At 46.4% G+C, this 14,215-nt stretch overlaps 1 protein-coding gene across 9 annotated transcripts in view; it reads left to right on the forward strand.

The window, feature by feature from the left end:
• Positions 1-2,098: 2,098 nt before the first annotated feature.
• The window catches only part of ST6GAL1 (ST6 beta-galactoside alpha-2,6-sialyltransferase 1), a 132,058-nt gene continuing 119,941 nt past the window's right edge, over positions 2,099-14,215 (forward strand). For 3 of the 9 annotated variants that reach the window (XM_017549557.2, XM_017549566.2, XM_017549567.2), the window contains exon 1: positions 2,102-2,273. The gene's annotated coding sequence lies outside the window, so the exon portion shown is untranslated. Of the gene's footprint in view, positions 2,274-5,931; positions 6,000-7,700; positions 7,821-12,889; positions 13,613-14,215 lie in introns of those variants that run through there. The other 6 variants (XM_037746081.1, XM_037746077.1, XM_017549560.2 and 3 more) reach the window with 6 other exon arrangements.

The following is a 14,215-nucleotide window of genomic DNA, read 5'->3' on the forward strand; positions in this document are numbered from 1 at the left end:
GTTGAGGAGGTAGAGCAGTCAGCCCACCAGTGCCCACCTCCAGCCCCACCCCAGGAGCACTTTGCTCCTGTTCCCCTAGGAAGGCTCCTTGTGGGTGGGTCCCAGCTGACCACTAGCTCAGCTGTTTGCCTGCAGAGACCTCTTCCCTGATGGCTCTCCTTTCCCTTCTCACTCTGGCTCCTGGTGTTTAGTTGGCATTAATTATAAACAGCAACGAAGTGCCCAAGGTCTTAAGCAATTTTTTCCTTTTCCATCTCACCGGATGCCTTTGTTGTTTGCCCCGTTCTGCCCTGAATCTTTGTGAGGTCTTGACGTTTCCACCTGTCACATGGCTCACTTCAGCTTCAGTTCTGTCTATCAGCATCTGCCGTCTCATGGGATGACTCTTGTTTCTCTTTGTATCTAAGGGTTTCTTTCCCCTGGACGCCATCCTTGTGTTTCTATCACTCCCTGTCCCTCCATGGGTTTCTCTTTCTCTCCTTACTAATTATCATTCATGCATCCCTCTTTCCCAAGTTTTATTAGGGGAGTTAATTTAGCATAATGGATCTTATCTTAGGCTTGGGCTGAGCTGAGTGCGAGCATGAAAAATGAAAAGTCAGACTTCGGGAACTCCACCTTTATTCCTACTAGAAATGGTTACACCAGGTGAACGAAGATATGTGGGTGATGAGGGACTTGGGGAGAGAGGAGTGTTGGGGAATGGGCACATTTCTCCTTTGCTGGGAGCAGTCTCTATGGTACCAGTAGTCCTGAAGGTAGCACGCCAAGACTGTTCAAAAGCCTGAGAAGTTTCGAAACCCTTCGACCCAGCACAATTTTATTCCTAAGACTGTGTCAGAAGAGAATAAGAGAGAGAGACTGTGTCATGGGTCTTCCTGGAAGATTTTGTTTCAAACACTATTTGCCATTAGGAAAAGAAAAATGTAGAGATGACTTAAATGTCCAGCCTCTGAGGATTGGGTACAATTTATGGTACAGCTACTTAGGGTATGATACATGGGTCATTGGAGATCCATGGGTACATATCTATTATGTAGCCATTAAAATGCTGCTGAAGATTACTTAAAGACAGAGCACTTACTAAGCCATGCCTAGCTTTATTACATCTTTATAAAACGTCTGAAAAATAAAAACAAGAAACAGGCGGGGTATGTTATCTGTAGTTATCTTGGATGAAGAAAGAATGGGTACATTTTGTCCTTTTCATTTAATTATATTTTCTAAAATTTATAGATTGAACATACATTTTTTTGACACAAGGAAAAACAATTATTTTAAAAACAAATGCTCTCTATTCAGACAACTACAGTACTATATAGGTTGAAAATTTAGGATCAGTTAAAGATGCTTCCAAAATGAATTAGAAATTGAATTCACATTTGTAACAGCTAAACAACATACTATAGGTCAAAAGAAACTGTGAACAAGTTTGACATATTTGTTGATTGAAATCCATTGTCCACAAGCCTTCTCTAAACACAAGACTTGGGCCCAATCTGTAGCTTTCTTGTTTTTGAGACGAAGTCTTGCTCTTGTTGCCCAGGCTGGAGTGCAATGGAACGATCTCGGCTCATTGCAACCTCTGCCTCCCAGGTTCAAGTGATTCTCCTGCCTCAGCCTCCTGAGTAGCTGGGATTACAGGCACCTGCCACCACGCCTGGCTAATTTTTTTGTATTTTTAGTAGAGACAGGGTTTCACTATGTTGGTGAGCTGGTCTCGAACTTCTGACCTCAGATGATCCACCCGCCTTGACTTCCTGAAGTGCTGGGATTACAGGCATGAGCCCCCGTGCCCACCAATCTGTAGCTTTCTAACCCTTGCTTTTTCTTACCGTGACTAGTGAGTAACACAAGGATTCCATGACTGTAGTAGAGTTTGCTTTGCCTAATCTACAACTCGCTCTGAAATTGTGTAGCCCCAGAAGGGACGGGTATGGGTGAACATGTAGCTCATTTAGGTCCTGGGAAGGAGGCTGGTTGCTTCAGGTGAGGGTTGTGGCTCTGAAAGATGCTTTGAACTGGTACGAGTGACCAGAGCTGGCAGTGGGAGGGGCAAAGGCTCTTTTCTCTTGAATGTATTAATGCATGCGCTTCTGGTGAAACTTTGTTGTTCTTTTTCCCTGCGCAGGCGAGGGTAGAGCCAATTGTGCAGAGCCCTGCAGCCAGCAGTCCAGGGAGAAGTGGTGAATGTCATGGAGCCCAGCTGAAATGGACCGGCCCCCTTGAGCCTGACCCAAGCCCTGGTACCAGCTTTCCATCCCAGTGCTGAGGTAAGACCCCTTGAATCCCAGCCTGAGGAAGAGAGGACACAATGCCTTTTTGCAGGGGCAGGAGGCAGAGGGCCTTTTCTAAGGCTCAGGAAAGAAGGAGCCATTGTTTCTGGTTTAGTCAAACCATCTGCTTCAACCTCAGCCCGTGGGGAGGCGAGGTCATTTGGTGGCCAAAGAGACTTCTAGTTTGTCAGAGCAGGTCTTTTGGAATCTTGATGGGAATTATATTTTCTCAACTACTGGTTAAATTTGAATTCCAAAAAGAATAAATTTATACTCCAGGTAAGACTGAACCAGATTCGGGTAAATGCTTAAGTATACCTCCTCCGCTCTGCAAAGGCTCTACTGGGAAACATACACAAACACACACACGCACACGCACACTCTCACTCTCACTCTCTCATATTTATCCTCCAGGTAAGGCTGAACCAAATTCAGGTGAATGCTTAACTTAAATATACCTCCTCTGCTCTGCAAGTGAGCTATTGGGACACACACACACACACACACACACACACACACACACGCTCTCTCTCTCTCGCTTCCTTCAACCCAAGGGTGACAGAGTGACAAATTATGCAGAGACAAATTATTCCAAAACATTCTGGGAAGCTCACTAAAAATTGATTTTAATTACCTCTGTATGTTCTGATTATAAAGGTAATATGTGCTCATAGGATGATTGTAAAAATACTGTTGTGGAAGAAAATAAAATATATCTGAAATCCTACCCCTGTTAACAATCCTTCAGGTGGTTTCCTATTAGGTTACTCTTTAAGCTTCCACAGGATGTTGATTTTTCCTTCGTGGAGGTAGAAAGGTGAGGCAGGAGGAGAGCTTGCCTCTAATTTAGAAACTCTGTTTCCCAATTTTTATATATTCGAGAATTTTGCAAAGTGCTTGTTAAAAACTATTAAACACGATTGGTGACTTGAAATTGACCACAATGGGAAAACTTATGCCATGGAAATGAGCAAATTCTACAATCCAAGGCCTTTGTGTTTTGGAAATTCTGATTAGACAAGCATGCCACTGGTTTCAGGGCTTACTTGACCCCAGGCTGTGAGGCATCTGGCAAATCACTTCCTCTACGTGCTCCTTCATTTCCTCACCTGTGAACAGCAGGTGCCTGGCAACATTAGTTGCGTGAATAAATGAAAGTGAGATTTCCGTCATTATTTCATGAGACGATCGTGAGGGTCCCATAAAATAATGAAAACAAAAATGTTTTGCCTACAGTGAGCGTCCCTGCCCATGTCGGAGGGGCTTCGTTGAAGGGGAGACCTTTGGTTTAGTGGTAGAGAGAAGTCAGCTGCATTTCCTCACTTTGGCTCCTGCTCCTTGGGAAGCCTGTGAGTTACTGACACCCTTTTATAAACGCAGATGAAAACTCACCATTTACTAACCAACATCTGGGGCACATTTCCTTCCTGGAAAAGTCAAGAAGTTGGTCAGAGAAGTGTGAAAAGGAAGCCTCAGCAATGCAGGATGTGAGAGCCAGAACTGAAATGAGAGCTTTTGACTCACAATCTCTAATGCGGGTGTGGGGAACTTCCTGCCAAATGTGAAATAGCAACAAAAGCCTCTTTCTTGAAAGCCCTGCTGTTGCAGCGGATTAGAGCTAATACATTAGCATAATGAAGTCCCAGCCACTGCCCCTCTCCCTCTGCTTCCTGAATCTCCTTCATGTGTCCCAAAGGAGTGGTGGGGAGTGGGTGGGACATCAGTTAAGCACCAGTTTATCTTTGTAGAATTGTAGGTTTGTAAAATTATAAAGGTGGGAAGGTCTACAGAGTCCATCTGATCCCATGTCCTCATATTAAGAAGCCAGGCCACCGAGCTGGTGATTACCAGTGCCTGAGGCAAAAGTACGTACTCCTGGGAGGAAGGGAGCCCAGGTCGAGGGGTGGAGGATGGAGCGCAGCTCAGGAGACCGCCTCATCATGGAGCTTGCATATGACTGGCAGGGGACGTGGTGGGTGGTCTCCAGGTGCCAGCCCTACCTCCCCCTTTTCTAGTCCCTCCTCTGTATCTGAAGCCCCAGTGTACTTCCCGAGGTCTCTCTCTCAGGGGCTTGGTTTCCTGGTCACCAAAATCAACTAAGATCTTACTTTTTATTATTTTTTATTTTTTGGGACGGAATGTTGCTCTGTTGCCTGGGCTGCAGTGCAGTGGTGCGATCTTGGCCCATTGCAACCTCCACCTCCCAGGTTCAAGCGATTCTCTTGCCTCAGCCTCCCTAGTTGCTGGGATTACAGGCGTGTGCACCACATCTAGCTAATTATTTTGTATTTTTAGTAGAGATGGGGTTTCACCATGTTGGTCAGGCTGGTCTTGAACTCCTGATGTTGTGATCTACCTGCCTTGGCCTCCCAAAGTGCTGGGATTACAGGCGTGAGCTACCGGGCCTGGCCTAACTAAGATCTTATTCTGAGAACCTTTAGGTCTATTTATGACAAAGGGAAGGAAGGGAAAGCTGTTGACTGAGCTCATGTTCTTGATGAGCTCCATCACTATTTCATACGACAATCGTGAGGGTCCCATAAAATAACGAAAACAAAAATGTTTTGCACACAGTGAGCCTCCCTGCCCATGTGGGGAGGGGCTTAGTTGACTGAGCTCATGATGGTTCCTGGCACAGTGTTTTGTGATCTGTCTCATTATCTCATTTAATTCTGCAGTGAGCTAACGAGGTGTCTATCCCATGTCATGAGTGTGGAAATTGAGTCTTACAGAGGTAAAGATACTTCTGCCAGATTTCACAGCTCGTAAGCAAAAGAGATACCCTAAGGCTGTCTGTGATCTCCACAGCTTCTCAAAGCTAGTGAGTGCTCTTTATGGCAAGCACTTGCCCACGTGGGGTTCCCAAATCCAGTTCTGACACTCAGAGCCTTTCCCCTCAGGGAATATCATTCCACCTTCAAAGCTCTGTGAACAGCTGCAGCTCAAAGTGCTTGGAGCTTTACAATATACTGCACTGTTCCTTTCAGACCCCAAGGACTCTTCCTTGTAGAGTAAGATAGCAGCAGAGCTAGGAGCATTTACAGAGTGCTATAGTATAGTCCTCTCATTCAGCTGATGCCCCAGGAGGTGAGGCCCAGTGGCGCTGTGCCCCCAGATCTCCCCTCCACTTAGAAGCAAGGGGTATCTCGGTCTCTCGACTCTCAGAACTGCTTCCAGGGGAGTGCACGGAGATCATTATGCTTGCTTCTCTGCAACTCGGGAAGAGATTACTCCTCTCGTAAGAGGGATTTAATTCAGTTCCACAGATACTTACTCAAAGCCTACTATGTGCCCTGCCAAATATCCCAGCCTGTCTGGGCAAGAAATTCTGGCCCACACTTGGACATACAGATCTGTCAGGGGACAAGACGAGGCGCTTCCATACTTCAAGGCTGCTTACGACCTTCTCTTTCCCACCCACCCTGTCACTCATTGCCAGCCTTTCCTTCAAGAACTCTAAAGGGAGAAATTATGTCTCAAGTAGCTATGTGTCCCGGGTTCATAGACTCCTGAAGACAGTTTTTTTTTTTTTTTTTTTTTTTTTTTTTTTTGATTTTTTTTTTTTTTTTTTTTTTTTTGAGACGATATCTTGATCTGTTCCCCAGACTGGAGTGCAATGGTGTGATATTGACTCACTGCAACCTCTGCCTTCCAGGTTCAAGCGATTCTCCTGCTTCAGTCTCCCAAGTAGCTGGAATTATAGGTGCCCGCCATCACACCCGGGTAATTTTTGTGTTTTTAGTAGAGACGGGGTTTTGTCATGTTGGCCAGGCTGGTCTTGAACTCTTGACCTCAGGTGATCTGCCCACCTCAGCCTCCCAAAATGCTGGGATTACAGGTGTGAGCCACTGTGACTGGCCTGAACACAGTTTTAAGTGCCTAAGTTGCTAACTGGGGAACAAACTAGCAGATGGAGGAAGAAGTCAGGGTCTTTGGAAGCTACTTGCTGAGGGACAGGACTGAGGGGCAGAGGCGGAGGGGCAGAGGGAGTGATTTAGGAGGCACTGCTAAGTGGAGGTGGTGCTCTGCCTTCAGCTTTGGCTCAGTAGGGCAGTCAGAACATGAATTACAACCAAAAGAGCTCCTTGGAGGGCTTGATCATTAGTCATCACGCCTTTCACTGGAGGAAGTGGAGGCGCAGAAAGGGGAAGGGTCTTGTTTGCAGCATGAGAGGAACTGGAGTCTGTTCTGCTGACTGTCTGGTTAGGTCCTTGACATGAAACCGCCCCGTGGCAGTAAACGGAAGGGTGTCCTGGGAAGCAGGCACAGCCCACTTCCTGCCTTAGCCCATCCAGCCCAGCATGGGCTGGCTTTGGCTGTTGGAGGTAGTTGTGGCAGTGGCAACCCAAGAGGGGGAGTATGTCATTTCAGTGATGCCAAAGATCTCCTGCAGCCCCGCCCCTCACTATCCTTTGGAGCCTTCGCCCCCCACCCCCCAGGTGGAATCTTGCTCTGTTACCCAGGCTGGAGTGCAGTGGCATGATCTAGGCTCATTGCAACCTCTGCCTCCCAGGTTCAAGCGATTCTCCTGCCTCAGCCTCCAGAGTAGTTGGGATTACAGGCGTGTGCCACCATGCCTGGCTAATTTTTGTATTCTTAGTAGAGACAGGGTTTTATCATGTTGGCCAGGCTGTTCTCAAACTCTTGACTTCGTGATCCACCCACCTTGGCCCCCCAAAGTGCTGGGATTACAGACGTGAGCCACCATGCCCAGCCTGTTTAACTTTTAAAGAAGCTGCCAAACTGTCATCTAGACAGTGTACCATTTTATATTGCCACTGTGTACCAGAATTCCAGGTGCTTCACTTCCTTGCCAACATTTGGTATGGTCCTTTTTTTTTTTTTTTTTTTTTTGTTTCTGTTTTGAGACAGAGGCTCACTCTGTGGCCCAGGCTGGAGTACAGTCGCATGATCTCAGCTCACTGCAACCTCTCCCTCCAGGGTTCAAGCAATTCTCCTGCCTCAGCCTCCTGAGTAGCTGGGGTTATAGGTGCCTGCCAACATGCTTGGCTTATTTTTGTATTTTTAGTAGAAATGGGGTTTCACCATGTTGGCCAGGCTGGTCTTGAACTACTGACCTCAAATGATCCACCTGCCTTGGCCCTCCAAAGTGCTGAGACTACAGGCTTGAGCCACAGCACGCTGCTCATCTCTTTCATTTTAATAGATGTGCGGTGATATCTCCTTTTGGTTTTTTGTGCATTCCCATAAACACTAATGATACCAAGCATCATTTCATGTGCTTATTTTCCACCTGCATAGCTCCTCTGGTGAAAGGTTTAGATTTTTTTGCCCATTAAAAAAAAATCGGGTTGTTTGTCTTATGATTGAGTTGTAAGGGTTCCTTATGTATTTTACAGATAAGTCCTTTATTGGATATCCTTTGCAAATTTTTTTTCTAATTCTGTGGATTATACATGGCAGGAGATGGAAGCAAGTAAACTAATCCTTGCAATTCAGTTGAATAAGTGCCGTGCATTGGAAGTGCAGAGGAAGAGCAGTAATCCGAGGAGGGGGAGGCAAGGAAGCTTCCTTAAGGAGAAGGTATGTGGATTGGATCTTAAAGGAAATGAAAAGTTATCTAGGTGAGGGAAGGGTAGTCTCAGTAGAAGTCTGTATGTGTAAAAACATGGAAGTATGAAATGTCATGGTACACACAGAACTATGAATAATTTGACCTGGTTGGAACACCAGGATTTTGGAGCAAAGAGGTATGAACTGGAATCCCAGTTTTCTTCTGGCTGTGTGCCTTTTCTTTTTATTTTGCTTTTTATTTGGAAACAATTGTAGATTCATGGGAAGTTGAAAAGATAGTACGGAGACTCTGGTGCATTCTTCAGTTTCTTGTTTCTTCTCACATAATTGTAGAATGGTATCAAAACCAGGCATCTGAGATTGGTACATGTGTGTGCATAGTGTTATTTTCTTTGTGTGTAGGTTAGTGTAGGCATCACTAGAATCAAGATACAGAACTATTTCATTGTCAAAAACATCTCCCTTGTTCTGACCCTTTACTGTTACCCTACCCCGCCCTTGTTTTTCATCTGTATAATTTTGTCATTTGAGAATATTCTATAAATAGGATCATACAATATACAACCTTTTGAAGTTGGCTTCTTTTGCACTCATCATAATGCCCTTCAGGTCCACTAAAGTTGTTGAATTTGTCAATAGTTTGCTTTTTTTATTACTAAATAGTATTCCATGGTGTGCGTGTATCACAGTTTAACTGTTTACCTATGGAAGGACATTTTGGTTAATTTCAGTTTTTGGCTATTACAGATTAAGCTGCTATGAACAATCGTGTTCAGATTTTTGCATGGACATACATTTTTGCTTCTCTGGGATAAATGCCTAGGAGTTCAATTGCTAAGTTGCATGCTAAGCATATTATTTTGCTTTTGAAGAAACTTCCAAACCATTTCCTAGAGTGGCTGTATCATTTTACAATCCCCCCAGCAACTTAATCCACTTCCTCCACATGCTTGCCAGCATTTGGTGTTGCCACTTTTTCTTAACTTTAGCTGTTCTCTCGCTCTTTTTTTTTTTGAGATGGAATTTTGCCCTTGTCACCCAGGCTGGAGTGCAGTGGCACTATCTTGGCTCACTACAACCTCCACCTCCCAGGTTCAAGTGATTCCTCTGCCTCAGCCTCCTGAGCAGCTGGGACTGCAGGCGTGTGCCACTGCACCTGGCTAATTTTGTATTTTTAGTATAGACGGGATTTTACTGTGTTGGCCAGGCTGGTCTCGAGCTCCTGACCTCAGGTGATCCACCCGCCTAGGCCTTCCAAAGTGCTGGGATTACAGGCATGAGCCACTGTGCCCGGTCAACTTTAGCTGTTCTAATAGATGTGCAGTGATAACTGATTGTGGTCTTAATTTGTGTTTCCCTCACAGTTGGTTGTGTGCCTCTCTTTCTGCTCCCCTGGTCCAGCTGTCTGAATCTATATTGCAGCCTGCCCTCCTTCAGTGTGGAAAGCAAGAGGATTTGGTGCTGACAAGCCCCCTCCCATAATTTCTGGAGCTGCCCCAGAAATTTGACTTCCTTATTTTTCAGCCCAGTTCACCAGTTATAGGAAATCTCTTAATTGTCCTGGGTGGCCCATGAAAAGTGATATTTTACAGAGCTGTGTGTTTTTCCAGGGAGGATTGTTTTTGTTCACAGATGAGCCAACAACCTGTAAGTGCTGATTTTTTTTGCTCTGCTTTCCACCCTGTTCCTCCCTGGTACCAGTGTGCCAACATCTGTACTTACTGGCAGCCGAGATGAAGAAACCTCTAGAGTTGGCACAGGAGGATTATTTTCTCAGTGCCTGGAGAGCAGACAGTGCCAAGGGCAGCTGCCATGGTCTCCAGCCTTCCTTAGCTCAGCGTCTTCTGCTCTTTCCCCTTATAGATGAAGAGGCAACTTCACTGCACTGGGGAAAGAAACAGACAATGACAGCTAATGATTCTATTGCACTTCTTATGGACCAGGCACTAAGTGTTTTATATATATATTCATTCATTTAATCCCCATGACAATCCTGAGAATTAGGTACAATTTATAGCTCCATTTTATAAATGAGAAAACAGGCATAGCGAGATCTCATAGCTAGTAAGTTGGAATTTGAACCTGGGGAGTATGACACCCAAGTCTATCCTCTTAGTCATTATGCTATGGCTACCTGTTACTACCCTTTTTTTTTTTTCTTTTCTTTTCTTTTTTTGAGATGGGGTCTCACTCTGCCCAGGCTGGAGGCAGGGAAGTGATGTTGTCTCGCTGCAACCTCTGCCTTCCAGGTTCAAAGCAGTTCTCGTGCCTCAGCCTCCCAAATAGCTGGGACTACAGGCACGAGCCATCATGTCCAGCCAATTTTTTGTATTTTTAGTAGAGACAGGGTTTCGACTATGTTGACCAGGCTTGTCTCAAACTCCTGACCTCAGGTGATCCACCTGGCCCGGCCTCCCAAAGTGTTGGGAGTACAGGCATGAACCACCGTGCCTGGCTGCTACCTGTTACTATCTATACACTACCTGCCCCAGGGTGGGTAGAACCTTGTGGCACACACACATGAGGTCATGTACCATGGCTCACGTGTTCAGAGTGCCCAGCACAGAATCAAGCACATAGTAGGTGTTTATTTAAAAAGTTGATTGAATGCTGAATGAGTGAGTGGGCACTCTTCACTGACAAACTGGGGTAAGGCACATACTCTCTGTTTTACCTCAATGCAACACTGCCCTACAGCTGGGCAGACACTTTGGTGTCTCCCCTTAGGAGCATGTGGGAAGAAAACGAGGATTTGCGAGGAGCTTTCTCTGGGGCAGGAACAGTTTGGGATGGTGGGATGGGAAATGGAGTATGGAGAAGCGAGTGTATTTCCAGGGTAAATGGAGAGGTCTTTGGAAACCTGCACTGGGCATAGGCTGCCCAGGTGTGAGTGGACTCAGGCTTTTGATCACGACTGGGAGGATCCTCTTTTGTTTTCTGAGTCTCCTGTGTGCTGAAGGCTGGCTCACGTACACTGCAGGAAGAGGCTGGAGGAGGCTGACTCAGGGAACCAGACCTCAGAAGGCAGCACATGATTGCACCGGCCATCAGATTTTCAACCCCTGCCTGTGTAGCGGTAACCTTGACTGCACTGTAGGGACGCCCATGCACCTCACCTCACCCTTGCCCATCAGGGATGTCTAGGAAAGAGCATGGGCTTTCTAGCCTGACAGATCTGAGTTCCAGTAGCAAAGCCTTTGTTGCCTCATCTGTAGACAGAGCAATAATAATAGCTAGTTTGTTACTGAGTACCAGCTCAGCCGTAAAGACCCCCACCCAGGCGGCGCTGAAGGAAATGAGAGCAGACACCCAAATAGAACAGCAAAGTGGGTTTATCCTGTGGGGTCAGCCAGCAGCCTTCAGAGCTGAGAGCCTCAGGGGCTGACAGCATTCCAGGCTGAAGGCCCCCAGCAGATTCTGATTCATGTATTTATTCTCTCTTAACAGGTGATTATTATTAGCAAACAGGTGTTCTGTATTTTCTCATAATGCAAAAATATACCAAGTGGGCAGCTGTTACCCACTTACCACTGATCACAGACAAACTAAAAGGTATTCTCCATGAGGGAGCCATGGGGTCAGATATCTCAAAGAACTGTTGTAATTGGCGTAAGATATTTATACATTGTTCTGCCACTTCGGAATGCCCCAAGTGGTTTTCCACTCGAGGGGGGCAGCTAGGTTTTCCTTGCCATCGTTCTTCCTAGCAAACAATATATCCTATCATACACCCAGCATTCATCAATATTCATAAACTTAATAGTTCTCAACAGTTTGTAGATTGTTGTGAAGGCAAAGTAGAGAAGTGTCTTAGGGAGTGTTGGCTCCCTCTTCTAGCTCTTTGCCTCTCCTCCTGTCTGGGAGGCCCTCATCATGAACACCCAGCTATAGGACAGTGTTGCACTGAAAGAAAACAGTGGACTTGTGCCTTACCCTAGTTCAGTCAGTGAAGAGTGTCCATTCATTCATTCAGCCATCGGTTTTTTTTTTTTTTTTGAGATGGAGTTTCACTCTTGTTACCCAGGCTGGAGTGCAATGGCGCCATCTCAGCTCACCGCAACCTCCGCCTCCTGGGTTCAAGCAATTCTCCTGCCTCAGCCTCCCGAGTAGCTGGGACTACAGGCGTGCACCACCATGCCCAGCTAATTTTTGTATTTTTAGTAGAGACGGGGTTTCACCATGTTGACCAGGATGGTCTTGATCTCTTGACCTCGTGATCCACCCGTCTCGGCCTCCCAAAGTGCTGGGATTACAAGCGTGAGCCACCGCGCCCGGCCCAGCCATCGGTTTTTTAAATGAACACCTACTATGTTCTTGCTTCTGTGCTGGGCACTATGAATACATGAGCCATGGTACTTGACCTCCTGTAGCGTGTGGTTTAAAGAGAGAGAGACAAATACTAATTAAATAGTAACACAATCAAATGTAAAACCGTGAATTGTGGGGGTTGCTGTGGAGGAAGCTCTGTGGTGCTGTGTGAAGGAATCACAGCCTGCGAAGCCAGTGGATACCTCCGCAGGAAAGTGATTTCAGCCTGGGCTTTGACTCCGAGCTTTGGGGCACTAGAGAGCCCAATGTGGACGGTTCAGTAGGATCAGTGCACTTTATGCTATATCCTGACTATAGGCTGACCTGGCGCTTGGCCACCCCAGGGGTCTCACCTCCCTGCAGCAGCCTGGGCTGTTCCGTGAGATTACTCATAGCCATTCACAGGTGCCATGGATTGCAGGAACTGAGACTGAGGTTGTCTTTCAGACCTGGAGCATCTTCATTGAGGTACAGTTTATATTCCATGAAAGCAACCTATATTAGGTATACAAGTCAGTGATTTTTTTTTTTTTTTTTGAGACGGAGTCTCACTGTCACCAGGCTGGAGTGCAGTGGTGTGTCTTGGCTCACTGCAACCTCTGCTTCCCGGGTTCAAGTGATTCCCCTGCCTCAGCTCCCAAGTAGCTGGGACTACAGGTGTGCACCACCATGCCTGGCTAGTTTTTTGTATTTTAGTAGAGACAGGGTTTCACCATGTTAGCCAGGATGGTCTCCATCTCCTGACCTTGTGATCCGCCGGCTTCGGCCTCCCAAAGTGCTGGGATTAGGGGTGTAGCCACTGCGCCTGGCCAATTCAGTGATTTTTTTTTTTTTAGTAAACTTATTGAGTAGTGCAACTGTCACCACAATCCAGTTATAGAACATTTCCATCGTTGGTGAAGTCAGCTTTAGATGCAAAAGGCAGGAGAATGATTTTTGTTTTTAATGGAATTAGTTCTGTGCTCCCAGCAGGAAGAGCTAGTTAATTAATTAATTAATTCAATTAGTATTTACTGAGAGCCTGCGGGACCCACAGCAGGGCGAGGTGCAGAAGGGAATCAAGAAATAAAACAACTGGCGGTGGCTGCTTCGCCGTGGCTGACCAACTCCCCACTGAAGGGACATCATTACATGTCACCTAACTTGCCTGCTCAGAGGGGGTTCATGGCAACCACAGGGCAGGTTCCCACTTTCTACCCTGTGGCTCTGATTTGAAGGCAAGGCAAAGGCCTTGCTTTTGAGATACCTGGCAATGCAGTGAATTATTGATGGAGCCGACAGAGAGAAGTGTACTCGCCAACATCTGCAAATAGCTTCAGGCTTTGGCAGGCCTGGATGCAGAATCTTGGAAGAGAGGAGAGTGGGTGTGCTGTTTACAGTGCAAAGATTTGACAGGTGGAATTGGGGCAAGGGTGTGCTGAGGGAGGAAAGGGTGCAGGCAAAGTCAGGGCCGTTGGCCAGGGTGAATCCAGGGAAGTGGTGCTGTGTGCACGGTGGGTGTTGCTTGGAGGCTGGGGAGTGGATGGGAGCATGGTCTTGTGTACTAGACTGAGGTAATTTGCACTTAATGGAGTAAATCTGGAAGATGCTATTTAGGTCTCTGAGGAGGAGCTTCATTATTCAGAGCTGGACTTCAGGAGATTCATCCTTTGTGAAGAGGTAAGAAGCTGGCAGGTTAGGAGACTGTGGGGAGGGTTCTAGTGTTAGATGATGTGGGCCTGACTTGGACGAGGCAATGAGGCAGGGAAAGACATGCCTGGAGAGAAAGTTCTGCCAGGTGACGGGGAGTGAGTCTTCTCTGTCCCTGAGGTCTGTACCTGCCTGTCCATCTGCCTGTCGCCCTTCCACCACGCTCCCTCTGCCTGTCCACAAACGAAGCTTCCCCGCAGCGTGTTCTCCCCTGGCCTCTGTGTACTTTCCCATCCACTTCTTCCCTCTTGTTCTACTCAGAATTAAATAAAATGATATATGGAAAGACCTCTAAAACCATGCTTGGTAGAAGTAGGCACTCAATAAATGGACTTCAATCTTGAGCTACACATTAGACCTCAATCTTCAGCTATAAATCAGACCTCAACTATCAACTCTATTTCCAA

The sequence above is a fragment of the Cebus imitator genome, unplaced genomic scaffold (genome assembly GCF_001604975.1).
Source record: "Cebus imitator isolate Cc_AM_T3 unplaced genomic scaffold, Cebus_imitator-1.0 Scaffold220, whole genome shotgun sequence".
NCBI lineage: Eukaryota > Metazoa > Chordata > Mammalia > Primates > Cebidae > Cebus > Cebus imitator.